Here is a 24943-nt window from a genome sequence, read left to right on the forward strand (position 1 = left end):
AAGCCATGTTTCTGGCACCAGTCATTTGTTTGTATGAGACCCTCTTGGAGGATGTCCACATCACTAGGGGAATTGATGACAGCACCCAACTTGCAGTCATTTGCAAACTTGGTCAGCCACAGCCCACTGGTTATGGCCTGCACCTCAGAAATGTATATCGCAAACAGCTGAGGCCCCAAGACTGATCCCTGCAGTACACTGCTCATTATCGGTCTACTGCTTGAGGTGACTTTCCCTATTTTTACTAGGTGTGTTCTATCAGTGAGCCAGTTTGCTACATATCTGGTAACATATGGATTGATGCCTAGTTGAGAAAGTTTATCTATTACACCTGAGTTGGGAATAGTATTGAAGACTTTTGCCAGGTTAAGGTAGGCAGTGTACACCATCTTCCCTTCATCCATGGCCTTGGTTACTGTCTCAAAGAAGTTGACCAAATTTAATAGGCATTACCTCCCCTTGATGAAACCACACTGTGTGGGATCGAGTGTTTGGAGGTTGCCAATGTCCTTTTTAATGAGGTCCAAGATAATCCATTCCATGTCCTTTCAGATCAGAGTAGCTAGGCTGAGTCTATAATTTCCTGGATTGTAGGGCGCTCCACATTTGGTCAAAGGGATGACATTGGCTGTCCTCCACTTGGCTGGCCAAAGCTGTTACTCAGGCTTTGGTTGAATAGGGCACTTAATAGTGCTGCAAGTTCCTGCCTGAGTTCATGTAGGGTGCAGCCTGGGATGTTATTGGGTCCCATGGATGCTGTTTTTTTCCCTTTGAGAGGACTGTGATGACTTGCTCCCTAGAGATAAAGGGAGGGGAGGCAGGTACTTGGGATGTCCTGTTTTACTGATGGGAGGGACAGAGAGGTGAAGTTTCACTGAACCTGTTTGGCAGCAGGTTGGCTATATCTACACCATTTGTGTATGTGGTGTCCTTGACCAGCAGTTCTCATCAGATCTAGGTGCTTTCCTTGAGATTGTGAACATATAAGACGAAGGCCTTATGATTGTCTTTAGTAGATGTGTCCAGTTTAGACTCGAAGTTTTCTTTGGATGATTTCATTAGTGCTCTTGTTTTCTTGTTCAGGCTAAGGAGAGATTACTTCCAATTAGGTACCTGCTCCTTCTTGGTCCTGGAGAGCAAGTTTTTTCCTTTTATTTTAAAATGTATTTATTGCAGATGTCCACCAGACTGGTTTACCATTCCTTGAGGAGGAGGGTTTCATCCTGTTGGGTAATACTGATTCCATGCAGCTATATAAATGCTCATATAGTACTTTGGTGTAGATTTGGACATATGTGCCAGTTCCTATGGAGGGGGAGGGGCTGTAAAGCTGTTTAAACCTTTCCTCAGGAGGTTGTAATCAGCTTTGGAGAAGTTTTTTTGTTTGACCCTAGCTGGTGGGGGGTCAGGGAAGATGGTGACTTTGGAAGTGACCTCTTTATGTTCGGAACTTACCAGGAATGATGGCACAGTATTATCACCTCTTGTGGGTGTATCAACCACCTGGTCCAAGGCATTTGCATTGACAACATCAAGGAATCTCTGGGCATTTGTGTTTTGGCATGAGTAGTTCTTCCAATCTATGGTCGAATAGTTTAAGTCACCCAGGATCAGGGTAAAGGGTTGAATCTTGATAGATTCAAAGAGGTCCAGATAGGTGGAGTGGGCATCTTGAGTCAATGATGAAGGCCTATATCTATCTATGATTTGAATGGGGGCATTGTCATTTGTTAACTGCACCTGGAGTATTTCCTTTGTGCCACACTCTTTGACCAGCCTGAAGGTTTATATGTCTTTGTATATATTGCAAATCCATCTCCTTTTGCTTTGCTGTCCACGGTTTGGTGTCTGAATGTATGATAGGCTGAGTAACCTGGTATGCCTGGGGGGCTCTAAACAGCTTTGAACTAGGTTTCTGTGACTGCACAAATGTCAGCATCTTCCAGGGTTAAGAATGCTTGCAATGAGTGCAGTTTCATGCTTAGACTCCTAGCTTTTAGCAGCATGACCTTTAGTTTATGTTTTGATAAAATGTGTATGGTGGTAGTTTTGACCTCATGGGATTGCCTAAAAAGGGCACTATGGGGAGGCAAGAGCCTTTGCCAGGAGCCTGAATCCCAAGGGACATAGATGCAGGCCATTTCTAGCAAAGCATAGTAGTTTGTCAGTCATGTCATCCCAGGCTGTCAGGTACTGGATCCCTTTGGAATGACACCAGAAACAAAGCCATCTGTTAAAGTCAATAATTTTCTGTTTACATTGAGGCATCATTCTGGGTGATGGTAGAATGGTATACACACTATCTCAGATACTGTCAGTACAGACCCCTCACCACATACACCCTAGTCTCTGTTTGAAAATAATGTTGGAGAGAATTAAAATAAAAAAAAAAAAACAAAGGTACTTATAAGTAATAGTAAGTATACACTACTTCAGATATTATAAAAAAGGTATTTTGATAAAGTATACAAAAAAAGTTTGTATTGCCTTGTATTTGATGATGAATTGCAATAGATAACAAAACTGAATACTTGTGAGATAGCTATTTAGGCAAAATATAACATGAGAACAACATTACCTTTCTTCATTTTTTTTTTTTACTATTTTTATTATTTATTATTTTATTTATTTATTCTAGTTTGGTGACCGGGGAAGTCCACTGGGCTCGAGAGCCCGTTTTCAGTGGAGGCCCAGGGAGAAAAGCTCCACATAACAAGTTACATAAAGTTTTATAATTTCCATTTTGGTTAAGCAGCGAAGTTCCGCATAACAACTTACATAGCATATAGACATATAGACTATATAACATATAGAAGTATCACACTGTAAGTTACATAAACAAATTGAAATAGCAATAGGAAAAGATTCATATAAATTGCATTCAATATGTAGTTGTACACTTTTATATACTGGGTCAGGTATTAGAAAGAAAAGGTACAGAATACTTAGTGGCTAAGATGCTAGAAAGTAATTATGAAGGAAGGGATGAGAAGCATAGGGCAAGAGGCTGGGTGGAGATAGGATATAGTTTATAGCCTGGATAGAAGTGAGAGGTTTAGAAGGGAAGAAGGTTAGCCAGAAGAAAAGGAAGAGGAGAGGTTGGGAGGTGTGGGGAGAGGAGTGCAGTTACATTTTCTGTGAAGAAATAGGTAGGAGTGGAGTAGTCTTTTGAAGGTGTTTAGATTGTCACAGGCCCTCAAAGTGGAGGGCAGGGCATTCCATTGTTTAGCTAGGGTGTGGGAGAGTAAAAGTTGACCAGAAGGGCACTTAGGTTTGTGGATGGTAATAAGGTTTTGATGAGTGGATCTAAGGGGTCTTGGGAGGCTATAAGGTAGGAGGATATCAGATAAAGAAGGGCAGCTGGTGGGTTAAAATATTAACTTGTGAGCTGAGACATTTTAGAGGAAGTCCAGTTGATTTGGGAGTTCAAGCCAGTTTAGAGTTAGTAGGGAGGAGCAGTGGTGAGAGGAGGCTTTTGCTTTTGTGGCAAACCTGGAGATTTTGTTGTAGCATACTTCTAGTTTGGAGGTGAGAGTGTAAGATAGATTAGTAAGTAGTGGAGCATCATATAGAAGAGATGGAATAAGATAGGTAGTGGCCAGGGTCAGTCTATTGGAGGAATAGAGGAAGTGATTATTCCTGTAGAGTAGGCCGAGTTTTATGTGGGTTTTCTTGATGTTAAGTTGGATATGGGTGTTGAATTTTAGGTGTTTATCAATGGTGACCCCCAAGAGTTTGGCGGAGGGAACCATATCAATGATAGAGTTGTTGAGGCTGGTAATTTGAAATTAGTTTTTATCAATGGGAATGGCTTTGGAGGGAGTGAATAGCAGGATTTTTGTTTTGTTAGCATTGAGTGAGAGGTAGTTTTGGAGAATCCATTTTTCAGTGGTTGAGAAGGCAGATTGAGTTAGAGATTTGAGTTCAGATTGGTTGGAGGCATAGCAGATCAGAGTAGAGTCGTCTGCATATTGGACAATTTTGCTGATTGGTATGGCATTGTGGAGAACATTAATGAAGATGTTGAATAGCAGAAGGCCAATAATGGAGCTTGGGGAACTCCTGTGGGTGTTGGAAGGAAAGTGGAAGAGGATTGGCCCCATTTCACTGCTTGGGACCTGTGAGAAAGATAGCTGGAGAACCAGGAAAGAGTTTTTGGGGAGATGTTAAGGTTGGATAGATGGTCTAGAAGATGGGTGTGAGAGATGGTGTTGAAAGCTTTAGATAAATCTAATAGAATAGATGAAACTAAGTTGCCAGAGTCTCGGGCTGAGTTGATAGAGTGTAAAAAGGAGAGAAGGGCTGTGTTGGTATTGTGTCCAGGGCGGAAGCCGTGTTGGGTAGGAGAGAGCAGTTGATGTTCAGTTAGGAATGGCATGAGCTGTATGTGAATGCATTTTTCGAGAAGTTTAGAGATGGGAGAGAGGATAGCTATGGGGCGGAAGTTGGAGAAGTTACAGTTTTTGCCACCCTTGTAGAGTGGGAGAATAAAAGCAGAATGCCATAGTTTTGGTACATATGACTCGAGTAGTGATCTATTGATCAGGATGCTGATAGGGAGAGCAATACTGTCAGAGGCAATTTTTAAGAAGGAGGAGGGAATGTTGTCAGGAGCATTGGTGCAAGGTTTGAGTTTATAGTAAAGTTTTGTTTATGCCCTTTGAAGACCAGCCATTTCTTGTTGCTTGTCTCTTTAAGATGACAAAAGTCCAATCCATATTCTCTGATTAATCAAAAAGTTTCTTTTTCTGAGAAAAGTCCACTGCATCTTCTAGAGAATTAAAAGTTTTCTGACCTTTTGGTAAAAAGATCCTAATTCTGGCTGAAAAAAATAGTTGATCTTTAATGATTAGCTTCTTTAGTTCTTTTAGGAATGTACATGCTTTCCTTTTGGCCAGAACAGATGAAGTATAGTCATTGTCAAACCTGGTACTCATTTATTTTAATCGGAAAAATTAGTCCAAGCAGTATTCAGTACCAGGCCTTTGTCTTGGCAGAGAGAAATTTTACAATAATAGATCTGGGGACTGAAGGATTTTTCTTCAAAGAAGAAGTCAAAAGAGATCTATGGGCTTTCTCAATACCAAATGAGAGAGCTTCTGGTAGATTTAGAATTTTAGGCATCCAGTTAGTTAAAAACTGCAACATATTGTCTCCTTCTTCCTTTTCTGGTATTCCATACAGTATATTTTAATAGTATTTCTTCTAGATCTACATTCTAGGTCTTCTAGTTTTTCCATAAGCAAAGTATTTTGATTTAACAAGAATTCTATGCGATTCTCACGCTCTGCCATTCTACTATTTAGGTCATTTAATGTGTCTTCTATTGCTGTGATCTGAACAGATTATTGTTTTATGATCTATTTTAACATTTCTGTTTATTTCTTGGAATCTTCTTTTATATTGTCCATTTTGATCTCAAGGTTATCAAATTTAACATAAACCTCCTTGATAATGCTCATTATAGACTGCAATTCCTTTTTCACCTAGTTGTCTTGAGAGTTCACTTTTGAGTGGCTCATTCTGTCACAACAGTCAATAAAATTTCTGACAGGAAAACATCAAAGCAAAAACACAAATACTTGATTTTTCTTTGAAATAGCTGTCCAAGTTGGTTTAAAAGACTCCAAATGCATAAGAAAATAAGTTTTTCTTAAGCTTGTATAATAAAATCCTGTCATAAAAAAGAAAATAAAGCAGAGCTAAGACTTTGTGCTGTTAGCAGTTTGCCATGTTAGCCAGTAAGCTTAAAGCTCCTTCAACATGTATAACACATAAATAACATTTAAGTCTCATTTAGAAACCAGTCTGAAAACAGCACACATAAATTATGCTTTGTGCATTGTTCGGTTAGGGTTAGTGGTGTACTTTCATAACCTAAAAAAAAGAGAATTAAACCCAATCAAAAACTAATGAGAGCACCACAGGATATCAGGTTACTCATCCTATCATACATTCAGACCCCAAACTGTGGTCAACAAAGCAAACGGAGGTGGAGTTTCAATATATATTAAAGACATACACACCTCCAGGCTGGTCAAACAGTATGATGTACAGGAGACACCCCAGGTACAGTTGACATTGACAAGACCACTATTCAAATCATAGCTAGCTACAGGCCCCAGCTTTGACTCAAGATGCTAACCCCGCCTATCTGGACCTCTCTGAATCTAACAAGATTCAACCTTTTACCCTGATCATGGGCAACATTAACTATCCAACCATAGATTGGAAGAACTACTCATGCCAAAACACAAATGCCCAGAGATTCCTTGATTTTGTCAATGCAAATGCCTTGGACTAGCTGGTTGGCACCCCCACAAGAGGTGATAATATCTTGGACTTGGTATTGAGCAACATGAGGAACCACTGCAGCATCCCTACTGTGCAAAGCAGTCACTTTTGAAGTCATCAACTCCCCTGACCCCCCCAGCCCCCTTCTCCTCCTTAGAAACTGGCACAAATGTCGAAACCTACACCAAAGTACTATACGAGCATTTGTATAGATGCATGGTATCAGAAATTTCCGATAGAACAAAATAATCCTTCCCAAGGAAGAGCAAATCTATCTGGTGGGCATCTGCAAAAAATAAACTCTATAATAAAAGGAAAAAATACTGTCCAGGTCCAAGAAGGAGCAGATGCCTAATTGGAAGCAATCTCTTATTAGCCTGTACAAGCAAATAAGAGCACTAGTGAAATCTTCAGAAGCAAACTTTCAGTCCAAACTGGCTACATCTACTAAAGACAATCATAAGGCCTTTTTCACTTATGTCCACAATCTCAAAGGAAACACTCAGATCTGCTAAAAAACTGGTGGTCAAGGCCACCACATACACAAACACAGTAGATATAGCCAACCTGCTGGCAGACAGATTTAGCGAAAACTTCACCCCTCTGTCCCCTCATCAGTAAATCAGGACATCCGCAGCACCAACCCCTGCCCCTTATCTCTAGGGAGAAAGTCATCATTTCCCTCTCAAAGGCAAAAAATATAACATCCATGGGATGCAATAACATCCCAGGCTGCATCCTACGTGAACTCAGGCAGGAACTTGCAGCACCATTATGCACCCTATTAAACCAAAGCCTGATTACTGGCTTCATCCCAGCTGAGTGGAGGACAGCCACTGTCATCCCTTTGACCAAAGGTGGAGCATCCACCAATCCAGGAAATTATAGAACCATCAGCCTAATAAGCCTGACCTGCAAGGCCATGGAGTTGATTAATATGGACCTCATTAACAAGGACATTGGCAACCTCCAAGCACTTGATCCCACATACCTTGGTTTTTGTCAAGGGGAGGTCATGCCTATTAAATTTGGTCAACTTCTTTGAGACAGTCACCAAAGCCATAGATGAGGTGAATACGGAGCACACCACCTACCTTAACCATGGAAAATCCTTCTATACTGTTCCCCACTCGAGTATAATAGATAAACTCTTTCAACTAGGCATTAATCCATATGTTACCAGATGGGTATCAAACTGGCTCACTGTTAGAACCCACCTAGTCAAAATGAGGGAGGCCACCTCAAGCAGTAGACCCATAACTGGCAGTGTAGCATGGAGATTGGTTTCTGGGTCTCTGTTGTTTGGGATATACTTTTCTGAGGTGTAGACCAAAACTAATGGCCTATGGTTGACCAAGTTTGCAGATGACTGCAAGTTGGGCACTGTCATCAATTCCCCTAGTGATGTGCACATCCTCCAAAAAAGTCTGCACCAGTCAAATGACTGGTGCCAGAAACATGACCTCAAACTGAATGCCAAAAAATGCATCATCATTTCCTTTGGTGAGAATAATTTCCCCACAAATATCATATTAATAACATAGTCCTAAGCATGCAATCAGCTATGATGGGCTTGTGCACCTAGGTTGATAGCAAACTAACTTTTGACTACCATATTGCCTCTATTGTATGGAAAGCTTTTTACATGCCCCACCTCATTAGGAAGGGTATCTCATTCAGGGACAGGGAGGTTATAACATCCCTGTATTCTTCTCTTATAAGATCTATTAGTTAGTACAATGCCCCTTTTGGCATGTATCTCACAAAGCAAATGCAGCATCTGGAGAGACCACAGAGGTTCCTCACCAGGAGAATCAAGGGTCTCAAACATCTTCCCTTCACAGAAAGGTTAAAAGCCCTGTCCTTTACTCAGTCTCATACAGACTCCTCAGAGGTGACCTCTATCTGGCATGCAAAGCAATCTCAGACCCTGCCTTGATGGGACTGCTGCATAGCCACTAATCCAGCTCCACTCGAGTAACCCACACACGTGACTTAAATCTGGTCTGTGACATCAATAGGACTTGGTAGGACAGATTTGTGTCCCAGAGACTCACCCTTTTGAGGAATAGACTCCCTCTCCACATCAAGCAGAGTACCTTATTAACCCTTTTTAAGCACAACCTGGATAACTGGATGGGGAACAGAAAATACTCCCCTGGGATTCCACCTGTGTCCCTGCTCGACAGGGGCATGAGGTGCTGACGTGTTGGAACATGAGCTAAATTCTTCACTAGGCTTGTAAGGGCCTCAGGGCCAATAACCTAGCAACTTCCTGTGATCCTATGATCCTATGTACAACAATAACCTAAACTGGAAATATCTTAATGCATAGACATTTAAATAAAAGAATGAGTAAAAACAAACACAGCTGAATTAGTTTGCTTCTAATTAATAAATGTTCATTTGAATTACAAAGGCATATAATTTGCTTACTTAAGTTGTGACCTAAACAAAGAAAAATATTGAAGTATTGGACCTATACAAATCTGTCAATGCTTTAAACTTGCTTGTATGACCAAACACAAAACTATCAGGCATACTCCACACTAAAATACCAAAAGATTTTATAAAATAGTCTGCTACTATCTTAAGTTATTTATCTGAGAATTAAGACAAAGTGTTACAAAAATTTCAATCTCCAAACCAATCCAATCCAGGCCAACAATTCAGTTATGTAAATACAATCAAGTGTAGGTTATCAAAATCCCTACCCAGATATAACATTATGAAATTAGGTAGCCACAGGACTACACCAACCTCCAGTCTCTTCTCTACAGAGATCTCATGTGAGAAGGCATTGTAGCTAGACATTTTAAATGCCCTGCATATGATAGCGGGACAAAATAGAAGGAAGTAAATTGCAAATAGAAGCTTTCCACCATGGAGTTCAGAAATGCCCTTGGACAATTCAAATAGGGATGCAAAGGTAAGTATCTTGCATGCACAGAATCACTAGAAATGCATTCACATGCCAGGAAGGCATGAGGGTCAGTAGAATAAACACTTTAAGCTTTTTTTTGTTTTGTTTTTATTAACACTTTCATGTTTGACAGATGTAATACAGGTCTTCATTGTTTTTGTTTCTTTAAGACCAGAAAAAAAATGAGAAAACACTTTTCCTTGTTCATGCTCTCTGCCTGGTTCTGTTGTTTAGATTTACAAACATTTTGGAAATGCTAGCATTGCCAAGAGAAATTAAATGATTTGCAGTAAAAAGCCCACTAATGGTTTGCTGTGGATCCTAAGGGCATATTGGGGTCATGGTTAGCTGTGCTTCAATCTTAAGGGATTATCTTTATATGCCCTATCCACTCCCTTTTCCTCATCCCCCTAATGCTTGTTGACTAAATCTGAGGCCAACTCCCCTCTTTGAATCAGGCTTATCCTTAGAGAGCATCATCAATGGGTCCCTTTCCACTCTCCAATCACTCCCTGCTGCTCCCTCAGTCACTGGAGCTTCTAATCAAATCCAGGACACTTGGGCTGTATTCAGGGCTTTAGCCTTCTCTGCCACCAGAGTGGCTGTCTACTGAGTATGCCACTGGTACTACTTCTCTGACTGATTGGCTTAATGTGATTAGATACCATCAGCCTGCATAATGTGAAACTTTGTGCCCTATTTGTATTGCATAAGAAAGAACAGGAAACAGATGATAGACCTGCATTGTAACTGTGTGGAGACAGACCAATCTGACTGAGATGGTGCACTGGGCTGCTACTTCCACTGTTGCCTCCTGTACTTGCTTTTACTTGGCAAACTGCCTCTTATTAAGTGTCTGCTATTATTCCAGTCTGTCTGTTATAAACTGACCAGCTTATTAAGTGAAGGATTTAGGGAATGCTTGATGAAACATATGTGTTTATGTTCTACAATGCTTTCTTCTTTCTAAAGTGGCAAGCTAAAATGAAAAACCTTATCAATCATTCAGAATTCTGATTTTATATCACCAGAAAAAAACTAAAGTTCTTAGCCAAGTGTGTTTCCTAATAACAGCACCTCAGGCAGCATTTTTAAAATAAGCATCACCAGCACCATAACCTCATTTCATTAGTACAATATTAAATGAATATGTGTATCAATTTTGAAATTTATTATGCTATCATCTCCATTTCACTTAATCAAATTGCCAGTTTAAATCAAAACATGAACATTGAACTGTGCCATATTTGCCTCCTAATTCAAAGCCTTGCCATGTATTATAGCTGAAATATAGACATTTCTAACAAAATAATAAAGAGCCCTGTTTTTGTCTGCTGGCAAAATCCTTAGTCCAGGCCTGATTCCTGATCACTTATGGGACTCAAATAATTCAATGCTTGCTGCATCATTTATTGGATTCTTACAGATAATAATTGTACTCTTCGAGTACTTAAAAAAAACTCTTTATAAGAGCTAATAAGGTGACAGTTTTCTCCTATCACACTTCAAGAAGGATATAAGGGATGGAATGCATACAGGTTGGAATAGTAGAATAGCTAGAGACTTTAGGCTGACCTAGTTTTAAATACTTTGCATTTCTTTGTTTACTGGGGAAAAGAAAAAAAGTATTCTTGCAGACCATTTAAAATTATCCTTCATGAAATTAAATTGTATCATTGAAAGATGTTCTCTGCAGAATAATCTAAATATGAACAACCTTCTTTATCATCATCATCGTAGCCATAATCTGTCACAAACCAAGGGAGAGGAGGAATTCTGATCCAAATATGTAATGTTGGGGTTCCTGTCAATAGATCAAGAGTAGTTTCAGTCAATGTAAAACATTGGGGGAAGTGTGTTGTAACTATTTTCAGTGATACTGGAGTTTTAATCTTTTTCCACTGTTATGTGATCTTGGAATTGGAATATATAAGTTTAAAATGTGTTGTGGGTGTTCTACACAGGGGGGTTTAACCCCACCATAAAAAGAATTTCCTTGTGGTTTATTGTAAATATATTCTCCATTTTTGTTTGGGTTTTTATGCTGACCAAGATTGTTTTCAGTGGATTGGCATTCATCCTGCGAGGTCAAGGTCTTCTTTACTCTATGTTTCTGATGTCCAAGTTTTAGGCTCCCTCCTTTTCTTTTTTTTTTGTTGTTTTCCTAGAAGGTGAAGATTTGGACTTGTCCTAAAATTGGATGCAACAGAGAAAGAATAGTATGTTTCTGATATACAGGGGAACAGACATCTGCTCCCCAAGCAAAATCATTGGTTTGTGTTTTGTTCACTGCCATCAGGCATATGGTCCCTTGATATCATCAACAAGATTGTTAAAAATGTGTAAAAGGAGAAATATCTGTCCTTGCAAGAAAGAAAACTGTGGCACACCAACTGATGACCTGGTATATTGAGGACCAAAGTCCAGAGAATGAAGTCTCACCTTATGTTTATCTATTTATCTATTTATTATTATTATTATTATTATTATTATTATTATTATTATTATTAGTAGTAGTAGTAGTAGTAGTAACATATTAATACAGATTTAACCTGAATTTGTAATGACTCTTTTTTTTCTCTAAGATGAAGTCAAACCATCGGTTATCTCTTTTAATTATGGGTCTAATACATATCCTGGGTTACCTTAAATAGGCTTTTCCTCAACGTCTAGGAAAACTGTCTGGTGGGGAATTACATCAATTAAAAATGTCCCATGTTTACCTGTTGTTTGCTACTTAACAGATTTAGATGGTCCATCACCACATGTTGATAACTTTCTTAGAGTACATACTATGCTAAAGCAAAGTAAAAATATCATATGACACTGTAAAATCCAAAGAGTAACCATTTAATTCAGTAACCACAAAAGAACTGGAATGAGTGCATGTTTTTTTTTTCCTGCTTTGTCCCAGCTGATATGTAATTGCTAATGCTCAAAAATGCAATCCTAAGTGTTAGGGGATGTGTAACTCCTGAAAATTCTAGTAAATTCTAGTCAGTGATGGGCACCATCCTCAGAATGACAGCCCTAGCGATGATCCTTATGATGTACATGTACATTTATGTTAATGTTGTACTTTCTGTGTATGCAGTGTTAGGCCTTCATTTTATGGTTGATTCATTGCTGTCAAATCAATTTCACTTTTAATAGTTTAAGAATTGAAGCATACTTTAAAAGATGTCATCAGTTGCATGCAGAACTTCATTTTAATTGTTGACTGACTCTCTGCTAGAAATATTCCTGTGTTTTAACACTGCTGAACATATGTTTTAGACAGACACCAGATTATCCGAGCTAAAGGATAAAAAGTTCTCAGCAGTTTTGAATTTAATAGTTTAGTATAATTAGACGGACCACCCTGGTCTGGTCATGTTGCAAGCTTCATCCACAACAGTTATCTATTTCTCTTTGTTACTGGACTTAATCACTTAGTTATCTGCTAATGTATTTTATTTCTGTGTACTATCAGGTTCACTTACTTTGCCAATACAGCTTGAACGTCTTACCATATAGCCTTAATTCTTAATGGTTTCTTAATTTGTCTGGATATGCATAATGCATGATTCAGATGGTCCTGGCTTTTTAGTGCTAAAGGAATGATTAGCTAATATCACACTATTACATTGCTGCTGACTTAATGACTAGTACATTTTAATAAGGAGAATAAAACTGTATAGAAAAAGTATGTAAAAAGCTGATGCATGCAAATATTTACAGATACCTTTTTCAAAATGTATAATATACATTAATTAAACAATCTGCAATACATCTGATCAACTAAACTCTTATTTCCTCTTTCCCATGTAATATACTGGAAAAAGTTAAAAATCAACCTTTCAAACATAATATTTCATAAATGAATATTCCCAAATGGAAAGTTTTATAATATTACATTTTTATCACTAAAATGTATACAAATATTGATGTTTTAATTCAGCAGAAATTATTTTTATTCATTAATTAAGCATACATTTTATCAACTATGTTTTTAGTGATCTCCATTTTACTTTATAATGCATGTGACATCTACTTTCATAATCCATATTTTTGTCAGAAACTAATCCAGTGAATAAACTAATCAAAGAATGTACTGCATAAATGCAAAACATATGATTAAAGAGAAGAAGCTGCATTCTCATGCAATGAATCACATATTATCATAAAAATGTTGCTGAATGGAGATGCAAGAACTTAAAGCTTGGATTAATTAAACCACAGAGTGGAATCCCTTAAGACAGAAAAGAACGAACAGCTAATAATCAGTTTGTTCTTTACTGATTGCTAGCTAATCATGTCCCAAACACAGACCTGGTCCCCTCACTAATTATGAATATATTTGCAAGTCGTGCTTTTAATCTTTGCACTTGTAAGCACATGATTGCTAATCAGCTAACTCCAAGAGTTTCAACAACCATTATCTCTGAATGAGCCCACCCATTGCTCATCATTCAAATATTTACATTCTTTTGTATTTATCATCACTTCAGTTCTGGGTGCAGTTTTCTTTAAAAATTGTATGCAATAATTGCAATAAAGAAACTTGCACAATTATATCCAGAGCTTTTTTCTGATTAATATAACATGATTATTTACATTATGTTGCTGTGAAATTTAACATGCTCTCACAAAAAGCAAATAAAAGTGCTCTTGATTTTTTTAATCCTTAATGGCTAGTTGCATGTTTTCAGTTCTATAACATTGAAGTTAATGTCCACGTGCAGCATATTTATCAAGATGTGATGCTCATATCACAAGTAAAAAAAAACTCTTTAACACTAAATCCACTTTCACAAGAAAGATATCTTCCTGCTTTTTTCTGTCAGTGAAGGAAAGAATAAGTATATGACAGCACATATAGTCACAATAAACTGAATAATCTTTACATACATGTGCTCAGTTAAAGAGCAAATTAACATAGCATGAATTCCAATTATTGCTAAATGCCATATAGTTATTTTAAAAATAGCACAACCAACATGATACAATAAAAAGAGTTAAACATTTTTCTTTGTTAGATATGACCTTGTTGGCATTTGTTTGTGAGGCATCATGACATAACTGATCTAGGTCAATCACATAGACTGCTACTGAATTACCTGACATTCTTACGATAGTAATATGTGTACAGAAAAGACTTGCATTAAAAAGTCAAGAACATGCCTTATTGATTTATTTAACTCTGTAGATATTTTAAAGCAACAAATGCATGTGCTTACATGAGTATGCCTTTGTGTGTGTTTGTGTGTGTGTGGTAGGGGTTTGTGTCCACACGTGATTTATGTTAGAACTGAAACTTATTTTTAATGCTGGTAGACTGAAATGCACTTCCTGCCATGTTACGTAGAATACCTTCAGCTGAATAAGGATAGTCCAGATACATTTTCAGTAAACTTCATGAGCAGACTTATTATTGCTATATACCAGGAGACATATCATGATTTTTTCTTAAATGTGGATTTTAAAAGAATTAAAAATGAGGTGGATTTTAAAAGAAGTAATAATGAGCAAACAAACTGAATTGAGTTTCAGTTTATTATCTAGCTACTGATCCCTTAAGGAAAATAATCACATTTTCATATTCTTTATAACAATGTAGGCGAGAAAGAAATTAAGAAAAATTAAGAACATATTTTAACTAGATAGTCACCAACAAAAATTAGTTTAACTGCATCTAAATAGTCTTATTCCTATACCTTTCTCTAGAATACTGTAGCTTAGCTACCATAATAACAATATCAAGTATCTGTGAAAATATGCAAATTATGAGTGCTTTAGTTTAGTGGCACTGTGAATGTAGGCTCCATTTTCTCTTCTCTGCAGTTCTATAAAATTATTTTCTTGCTTCAGGTTTAAATATTGATTGCCATATCCATAAGTGCGAATAAAGTAGAAAATATAAAAATCTTGGTTAAGCTTATTCTTCAAGTTAGCATTATTCCAAAAGTCACAAACTGAAAGACAAAAGCAGCATCCCTGATTAAATAGATCTGTGTGGTTAAAGTGACTTCAAAACTTTTTTTTTCTCTAAATCAAGCTACTAGAGCATGCAGTGAGTTGTATTCTATAGAGATGCAGTACAGCTGTTAAGAAGACAAAAAAGTACATACAAATTTCAGATATCTAATAGAATATGCATTTACTGACATTTTTCAATTTATTTTATTTAGCTACCTTTTGTTGATGGGGTTAGTCTAATTAGCCTAACAGCCTCTTTTCAGAACAGACCCAAAGTGATCTATATACTATTAGGTGAAATGTGGCTAAGGCAATGAGGAACTTCCCTTACTTGTCATTAGTTACAAATGTTGAACAATTCAATATGGATATGATTGAATTGTTTATGGTGCAAAAAAAAAAAGGAAGAGGCAAGAAGATGGACAGAATAATATTTTATATTTCATGAACAATATGGACTGAAGGACTGAATGAAATGAAGTTCAATTGAAAATGGGTATTAGTGAAGATTTTGGAATGGATACGATTTTGGTTGGGGGAAGTGTTTAAGATATAGAATGTATCTGTATATAATGTAAATATGTAAATAATAAGTATTGTATTTAAGTTATGTTCTATAGCAAAAAAAAAACCTACTTGTCCTTGCTGTGAGTGGGACCCATTTTGGAGAAGCATTTCCTGTTTCCATTCCAGGCAGAAAAGTGGTACTGAGAAACAGGGAGGAACATGGAGAGAGAAGGAGATGATGGAGTAGTGAACAAAATGAAGGAGAAAGCAAATGTCAAGACCAGAGAATGTGTGCAGGATTATGAAGAACTGTTTCAAAGAAACCTGTTTGATGGAGATAAGTCAGTAAATAATGGATGTATAATTACAGCCCTCTAGTTGGGAGGATTGTGGGATGATTTACTTAAAGAAACTGTGGTGCATAGTGAACCAGAAAAAGAAGGAGACATTTCCTGGGGTGCATTGTGAAGAAAATACAAAAGGAGAAAGCAGAGACAATCCCGAACAACAGTGGTGATACAGAAAAGAAAATATATGCAGAGAAAGTAAAACAAGGCAAAAGTGGAGTAGCAGAGAAGAGAGCTGAAAAAATGAAAAAGAGAAGTACACGTCAAGGATTCAAAGTAAACAAGACAGAGAAAAGAACAGGTATGAAGTCTGGGACAATTTAATAGTTTCTTTGGATGTAAAAGCACATTATGTAAGAGCATGTATTGTTATTAACAAAGAGATGTTTTGTAACATTATATTTGAGACTCTTTTTTTTCCAATGGAAAATTTTCTTGAAGAATATGAAAAAAAGAAAAACTGTAACACATAGAATTGTGATGTGATAAAAAGCATTTAACAGAGAAACAAAAAGAAGATTCATGTACAATTTTGAACAGAGGTAGAAAGTGAGACCTTGAAAGGACATTTGAAATGCTATGTAAAGAAGTACTGGACATTGCAAACGTTTAAGACTGGGGGCTGAGATTGTAATATTGTGTTAAAAACAGAAAGACAAAACATTATACATATAATATGCATGGTAAATATGGAGGGAAATAGAGGTGTTATAATATACTGGGGACAACCCAAAACACATTTTTGTGGAAAAGAAGGATATTTGGGAAGTAACTGTGACAAATAAAAATGTTATATTTTGGGGGAAATACATGATGCAAAAATCTGAATTAAAATGTTATAAATGTAACAACTTGAACATTTATCAATGGATTACAAAAATGAAAATAGCAAGGAAAAAGAGAAAGAAAGAGAAGAGACTGAACAAAGAGACAACATTTTAGAAAGTAGAAATAGAAGAAAAGTAGATGAGAAAAAATAATAATGAGCACATAGAAGAAGGTTCTGAAATAAGTGATGAAGAAGACAAACAGAGATAGTAAAGGGAAAAAGAATTCTATTGGGAAAAGTGTAAAAGACAGAAAAAAGAAAAATTAAAGGGATAAGTACAAAAGTAAAAAAAAAAAAAAGAAAGGAAATGGATGACAAAGGATATATAACGCTAAAGATTGAGGCTTGGTATAATGATTAAGGGTCTGGCCCACAGACACAAGGTACAATATTTGATTCCAACCTTTAGGAAGGAAATTTCTTAGGCTTATCATGGCCTATTAAGAAAGCTATCCTAGTAATTAGCTATGAGTGTATGAAACTCTTAATGTGAGGAAAAGGGAAAATTAACGTTTTAGAGTGTTTTCTGTAAATATTAATAGTATTATGAATATAGTATGAAGAATATGAATTTTGGAGTGGTGTAATACATGTGATGTAGGTGTAATTATATTAGAAAACACAAGATTTTTAACAAATGAAAAAAGATTCCTAACAGAGAATCTATGTAGAAGAAAGATAATTTGGAATTTGGGAAATGACAGATGTTTTGGTATAGCTGTATTCTGTTGAAATACAGATATTAAATGTAACATTATCAAAAATGGGGAGATCAACCACTGTGGATGTGAAACTGAGAGAACAAGTATACAGAATTATAACATATGCTTATACTAACTGAAAAGAAAGGGAAAGCTTATTTCATCAGACTATGTAGTGATAAATATAAATATTATAATAACTGGAGATATTAATTGTGATTTAAGAGGAAAGTATAAAAAGAAAGAAATGATACAAAAAAAAATTTAGATTTTATAAGATGTGTTAAGTTGAAACTGTGGGACAAAAAAAATCATAGACTTACAAAAGGGTTATGCATAGAACTGAAACAGATTATTTTCTAGTATCAGTAGGTTTCGTTATAGGTGAAGGGGAGGTAGCTGAAACAGGATTTACTGAGCATCTTGCAATATGGCTGGAGATAAATGGAAACAATGAGCATATAAAGACGGCAGAGGGATAAAAAGGATAAAAAGGAAAGCATGCCATGAAGAAAGAAAGAGATTAGTAATACAGTTATGAAAATATCATATTACTATGAGAGCATTTCATAACAATTGGTCTGAATGGTGGATGATATTTAAGGAAAAAATATATATTTTTGTTACAATGGCAATCTGATGTGAGAAAAGTAGAGAAAGAGAAATATAAAATAACATATAATGATGCATTGGAAGATTTGGAACATAATGATAGAAACTACTTTGATAAAGAAAAATAATTATATAAAAGAAACCAAGAAAAAATACAAGAATTTTTATATAAGCAAAAATATTTTTTAGAAAGAAAAATAGAAGTATTTGAGTTACTTAATGAGATTAGAAAAGGATGATGATAGTGTAATGAGGGAAATAAAAAATGTAAAGGATAAAAGAGAAGCAAATCAGGAAATGACTATGAATAGTGTAGTACAATATATATATATATATATATATATATATATATATATATATATATATATATATATATATATAAAAATGTTTAAAGAAAAAAGAAGGTAGTGAAAAACATGGAAATTAAAAAAGTTAACTGTAAAAGAGAATAAAGAGTTGGAAAGGATTTCTTAAAGGAGATAGATAAAGTATTAGGACAAGTAAATATAGATTCAGGTTCAGGCCCAGATGGAATAGGGTATGAAATATATAAAAAAATTAAGGGACTGGCAAAAAATATTTTTTTTCAAAGATTCTGAATGAATGGTTAAATGAAGGTTTTATGTAAAAAGAATTATGCAGTTGAATTCTTAAATTCATATGAAATTAGGAAGATAGAAGAGAATTAAAAAACTAGAGACCAATAGTATTGAATAATAATGATTATAATAATAATGATTATAAGATCTTTATGGAAATAATAAAATAGATCTGAAACTAAAATGCAAAGTATTATGGAAGATAGCACATATAGTATACAGAGGAACTGCTTTCAAGAATTATTAATGATTGTTAGAGAAAATTTGGGTGATATTATGAACAGAAAAGATAAAGCAAAAATCATGCCACAAAACCTTCAGAAGGCATTTGACACAATTGGTCATGAAATCTTTTGGGTAATAATGACAGAATTTATGTGAGAAAGTTAGGAAGTTATGTATATCAGCATAAAGTAATAATAAAGTAAAAATACTTTCAAATGGCTGGTTAAGCCAAGAGATACATATGAAAAGTGGTGTAAAATGAGTTGTATACGCTTGCATATTAATGATGGCACATTGCTGCGGAAGAGCCATGGAAGACAGTTATTGAAGCAGTGTAGGGTGTGTGTGACTAACTGTGTCTGCCAATGAGTAACACACCCCTTGCACTGCCCAAGTGCATGATATCAATGTATTTATTTATTTTTTTTAAGTTTGCACAGCATGGAGCAGAGTGCAGCAACTGACATGTGCCAGACATCTAAAAATAAAAAACAGATGCATTTAATTTTTGATTCAAAGGTCAAGTTTAAGCATTCCTTAGCAGGTTTGTGTGGCAAGGCATGGTGCTTAAACAAGGCTCAGAGGTATATGTAAATGTATAGCAGCATTCCAGATATCCACATAGCCAAGTGGATAGAGTTACAGCCATATGTGCAGTGGATGCGGGGTTTAAATACATGAAAGGGAAATTAAGCAACTATTTTTGAAATACAATTTATGACAAATATTTTTAACTCATGATCTGCTGCGCTCAGCTAAGGTCTGCTAAACCTTGCTAAGCCATAATAAGCCATAATAAGCACTGCTTGAACAATCTCTGTTTAGGCACTGCTTGGCTGTGCTTAGCTGGTTTGTGCACTGCTAGGCACTGCTAAGTATTGCCAGTTTAAGCACTGCTCAGCTCAGCTGCAGTGGTTTTCATTGTGCCAACTGACATCCTGCATTTTTAAAGATTTCCAAATGGCAAGTAAAGGAGGGGAAAAGGGTTATATGAAGCTATGTTAAGCTCAACAGGCAGGAATACACCACAATCCATTGGAGTTCTCTCTCTGAAAGATACAATGGCAGGCATTGGAGATGGTTCACACTTTTGGGTGCAGCGGTGGGGCATTGAAGAGTTCAGGGTTGTGGTCAGACTCTTTGTGTAAAAACATGCAGACTGGCTCATGCAGGCAGGTTACAGGTGATTGGAATACAAAGTGGAGACTTGGGATGGGCTGGCAGGGGACCTCATCAGTGCTACTGGCATCCCCCGCACAGGTGAGCATCATCATCACCACCATGACGACCTGAAAAAAGGAAGGGGGCTGTATTGGACACCTCGGTCCAAGAATTCTGGGTGGGCAATGTTCCACATATATGTTACTATGTTTTCCTGTGTTTCACCAATATTTAATCTTGAATGTCTGCTAAACTGGTATGCATAATGGTGTTCTTGTCTCCCAACAGCTGCAGAGGAGAGAGCTCGCAATGTCGGCGGAACATGCAGGGTGCCTGGCCAGGTTGCGTAGGGAGTGTATCGAGTACAGCGGTATTATGCTAGCTATAGTCAAATAAGACAGAAAGCGTAGGGCGTGAACCATTTATGTACAAAACATTTGTAGTACAATAACTGTGGAATTACAGCTGTACAATGTTAACTGTTATGCAAGGAAAAACTAGAAACTATTCCAGTAAATGCATGAAGGTATCTGCAATAAAATGTTGTGCAATATTTGTGGAATTAGAGCTGATATTTCAACCCAGTAACAATATATTGTATACATTTACGTTTTAATTAGTAATGTATAAGTTACCTAGTATTTCTGTCATGATTGCGTTTCATGCATGTGTGTTTAAGTGTCACTGCAGTGTACTATAACACTGTAGTATTAGTACCAGGTCATATTTTGTTTCCATGTGAGCTCTAGGCAAATATAAGTCAGTCAGATTTCAGCAGTAACTCAGTAACTTAGTTTGTTAAATGCTGTGGGTGAAGTAAATTTTGCCACACACAGACCAGGGATCAAATTCAGTGCTGTGTACTGAAAAAAATTACTGAGTCAGATATGTTATGATGACTGATATTCTCTGCATGGTGTCTACTGAAAAATGGGTGAGGTAGCTAATATTATGTGTAAATAATTGTTTGTTCAGATGTCACAGACTGTTAAAATCATTACCACAAATGTGCTATTAATGCATAAAATAAAGGAAATATGTGCAATAATAATACAATATATTAACATAAAAGAAATAAAATGTCCAATCCTGGTATGGCTGTATCCCTGGAGTGTCTTGTAATGGTTGCTGCAGCCAATTAATACATGTGACGCACATATCCCATGCAGTCACTGCTATTGGGTTCTATCCCCATGCCTGTCAGTAATATTACAGTATTAGTCACATAATTAATCCACAGCAACTACAGGTAAATGGGTGAGATAGCTCATGTTATGTGTAAGTAATTGTTTGTTCAGATGTCACAGATTGTTAAAATCATTATCACGAATGTGCTATTAATACATAAAATAAAGGAAATATGTGCAATAATACTAAAACATTTTAACATAACAAGACAAAAACACAGAACCGTCCTTACTAGGAGCCTTAGACCACCAAATACAAAATTGCAAACATTTGTAACCACACCAGTGGTCCAAGAACAGGCAGGTAGTTTCAGTTCTAAAATTCTTTATTAGACAACAAACGTATAAACGCTTTCACAGATAACTTCTGCTTCTTCAGATACAAATCCATACTATCTACAATGTGTCTTTTATACTCTTAATAAGATAATTAAACATTATTATCTTAAAGAAACATCTCATGTCTAATATGTACATTCCATTAGAAAGCAGTACAGTAATCATAACTAAACCAATTCACTTCATTCCAATAATAAAAGCTCAATTTATAAAAAATACATATTAATAAAATATAAATATAAAATTCTACAAAGTACAAAAATCTATATACATATATATATGTATGCATATACAAATATATAATATAATACAACATTTTAAACATTTCATTCAAGAACTACCTATAATTACATAATTCATTTGTTCAAAGGTCTTCCTTTAAGATTGGATCTTACTGGTATCCTGTCATTAAGCCCATGGCCAGAGTCTGCCTCAAGTCTTATAATCCATTTTGCCTCAAGTTGTTCCGTTCTTTTTCTAATGTCACCCATCCTCATGTTTTCATATATTCTACCCACTACTAAAAATAAAAAAAAATATGTGTATCATTATTAGCTTTAACATGCTTAGATAATGCACTAGTGTCACTTCTCTTTTGTATTTGATACATATGTTCTTTAATCCAGTCTCTAAGAGCTCTGTCCATTTTTCCTACATAAAAACAAGAACATATTGTGCACTGAGCTAAATAAAGAATGTGTTCTGAAGCACATGGGGCTAAAAAATCAAAAACATACTTTTTTACCTGTATCTGGATGTAGAAACTCATTATTACTATTAATATATTTGCACATGGAACATTTTCCCCAATGTCATGTCTGTACTTTCTTTACTCTCTCAGTGTCACTCCTAAAGTAACATAATCTCCTTTTCAATTAACGCATATTCTTGTGGGCAAATTTTGGTCTAGGGTAGAGTAAGGATCTAATTTCTTTATCTGTCATTAAGACCTCCCAGTGTTTCTCTTTTATATTTTGTATAATCTAGTGTCATTGGAATAAAAAAATAGGAAATCTTGTCTTGATCTCTAACTTCTTACTATGTACTTCTTACACTGGCATGTTATTTCTCCTTGAAAAATAAGGCTTGGCAGTACCTTCTCTTCATTTAGTAACTATTTATTTTGTTCATTTTATTTCATTCCCATCATAACCTCTCTCCAAAAAGTGTTGACTAATCCATTCTACTTGTTGCTCAAAATCTTGTGTTCTAGCACTAAGTCTAGATGCCCTAAGTAGCTGGCTGTGTGCTATACTTTTAAATATATATGAAGGGTGCATGCTTGTTCTATGAACAAAAGTGTCGCAATGACATTCTTTTTTGTTAAGTTTGGTGTACAACTTTCCTTTTATGTTTTTCTTAATCATAACATCTCAAAAGTGAACCTCTTCTATTGAGATGTCAACAGAAAATTTTGAATACTCTGTAGAATTATTAACATAATCAAACAATTCTTTGAATTGTGCTTGTGTTCCACCTGATAACAAAAAAATGTCGTCCACAAACTTACGATAAAACAGAATATATTGTTTATAGTTACCTTTCATTATATATTCATCTTCCCACATGGCCAGAACAGCATTGGCGTAGCTATTGACATAAGGTGTGCCCATAGCTGCGCCATGCTTTTGCCAGTAAATAGTATCGTTGAACATGAACATATTATTCTCTAATACTATTCTTAACAACATCATAATAACTTGTATTTTTTCATCAATAAATTCTGTATAAGACTTACAAAACATTTCTACATTCTTCAACCCTTGGTTGTTAGGAATCAATGTAAATAGTGATGTGATATCCATGGTTACTAAATAAACATTTTCACAGTTTCCATAGTTGTCACTAAAAACAAACAAGTCATTCAATAATTGCTTTGTGTCTTTTAGAATATCTGTTATGTTGTTCAATAATGGACATAAAATGTTCTCTATGTATATAGAAGCCGGTTCTGTGGACCATCCTTGCCCAGCTACTATAGGTCATAGTGCTGGGTGTAAGGAGTCCTTGTGAAGTTTAAGTAACCCTTGAATTAAAGGTAATAAGGGGTGTTGCACAATTAAATAGTCATACAAACTTTTATCAATTCTACTTTCTCTAAAAAGGTCCATATAAATCATGTTAATATGTTTCATAACACTTTGAACCTTGTACCCATTTACAATAGAATAAAACTGGACATCTGACAGCATAGTTTTCATATCATTCTGGTACCATTCTGTATCATAAATCACTACTGAGCCTCCTTTATCTGCTGGTCTTATTATTATGTTATGATTATCTTCCAAACCTTTAAGTGCTAAATATACATTCTTTGTTAAGTTATAATTCTTATGCTTACTAGTTTTAACATTGTCATTCACTTTCTGCGTGTCATTAATGCACAACCTTTCAAAAGCATTAATAACTGGGTTAAGTAGTGATACATAAATACTCATTTTTTTAAATAATTGCACATTTTCCATATTCTCACTAAAGTTATAATTCAGTTTTAGTGTGATATTCCTAGTAAATAATTTTAAGTAAAAAATTACCTCTGTAAAATCCACATTCTGACTTGTAATAAAAGAAAGTCCTTTTCTCAACACACTGACTTCATCCGTTGTCAGTGTGGGAGATGATAGGATCCATACCATTATTTCTTCTGGATCCAAGATTTTTTGATTGTTGGTGTTCCTGTTGTTTCTTCTTTACTGTACACATGCATGTCTCTCAAGTGTCACGCTGTCAAGGAATGTAATTACTGTTGCGTAATCCCTCTGTCACAGATCTATCATTGACATGATTATATGTCGATAGCAAAGTAAGAGTACATCAGCCCACAGTATACCATGGTAGTTATATAGGTCCACCTGATGTGCAAGTCTTCTTTGTAGTCGTGTACTTGCAAGTGTTACTGCTTGGCCCATAGTGCCCCATGCGGATAGCTTGAGCGGTATGTATGTGTGTGTAGGAATATATATTTAGTGGGGGGGGGTGAGTACGTGAATATTCGACGATGTAAGCATTCGATATTTACGTACTCAATGAAGTGATATAGATGCTACCAGCGGTTCCCTACCACTTTGAGTACGTGAATATCGAACACTTACATCATCCAATATTCACGTAATCGAAGTTTGTGAATTTTTTTTGCAGTACAGTGAAGATCAGGATTTTTGCCCTTTCAGTCTCTGAGTAGGAATACATATTTAGCGGGGGGTGTGGGGGACTATGCACCCCCCCAGAATAACTTCTTCAAGTATGTGAATATTCAATGAT

Source organism: Protopterus annectens, chromosome 3.part1 (genome assembly GCF_019279795.1).
Source record: "Protopterus annectens isolate FY-2018-M chromosome 3.part1, PAN1.0, whole genome shotgun sequence".
Classification (NCBI taxonomy): domain Eukaryota; kingdom Metazoa; phylum Chordata; order Ceratodontiformes; family Protopteridae; genus Protopterus; species Protopterus annectens.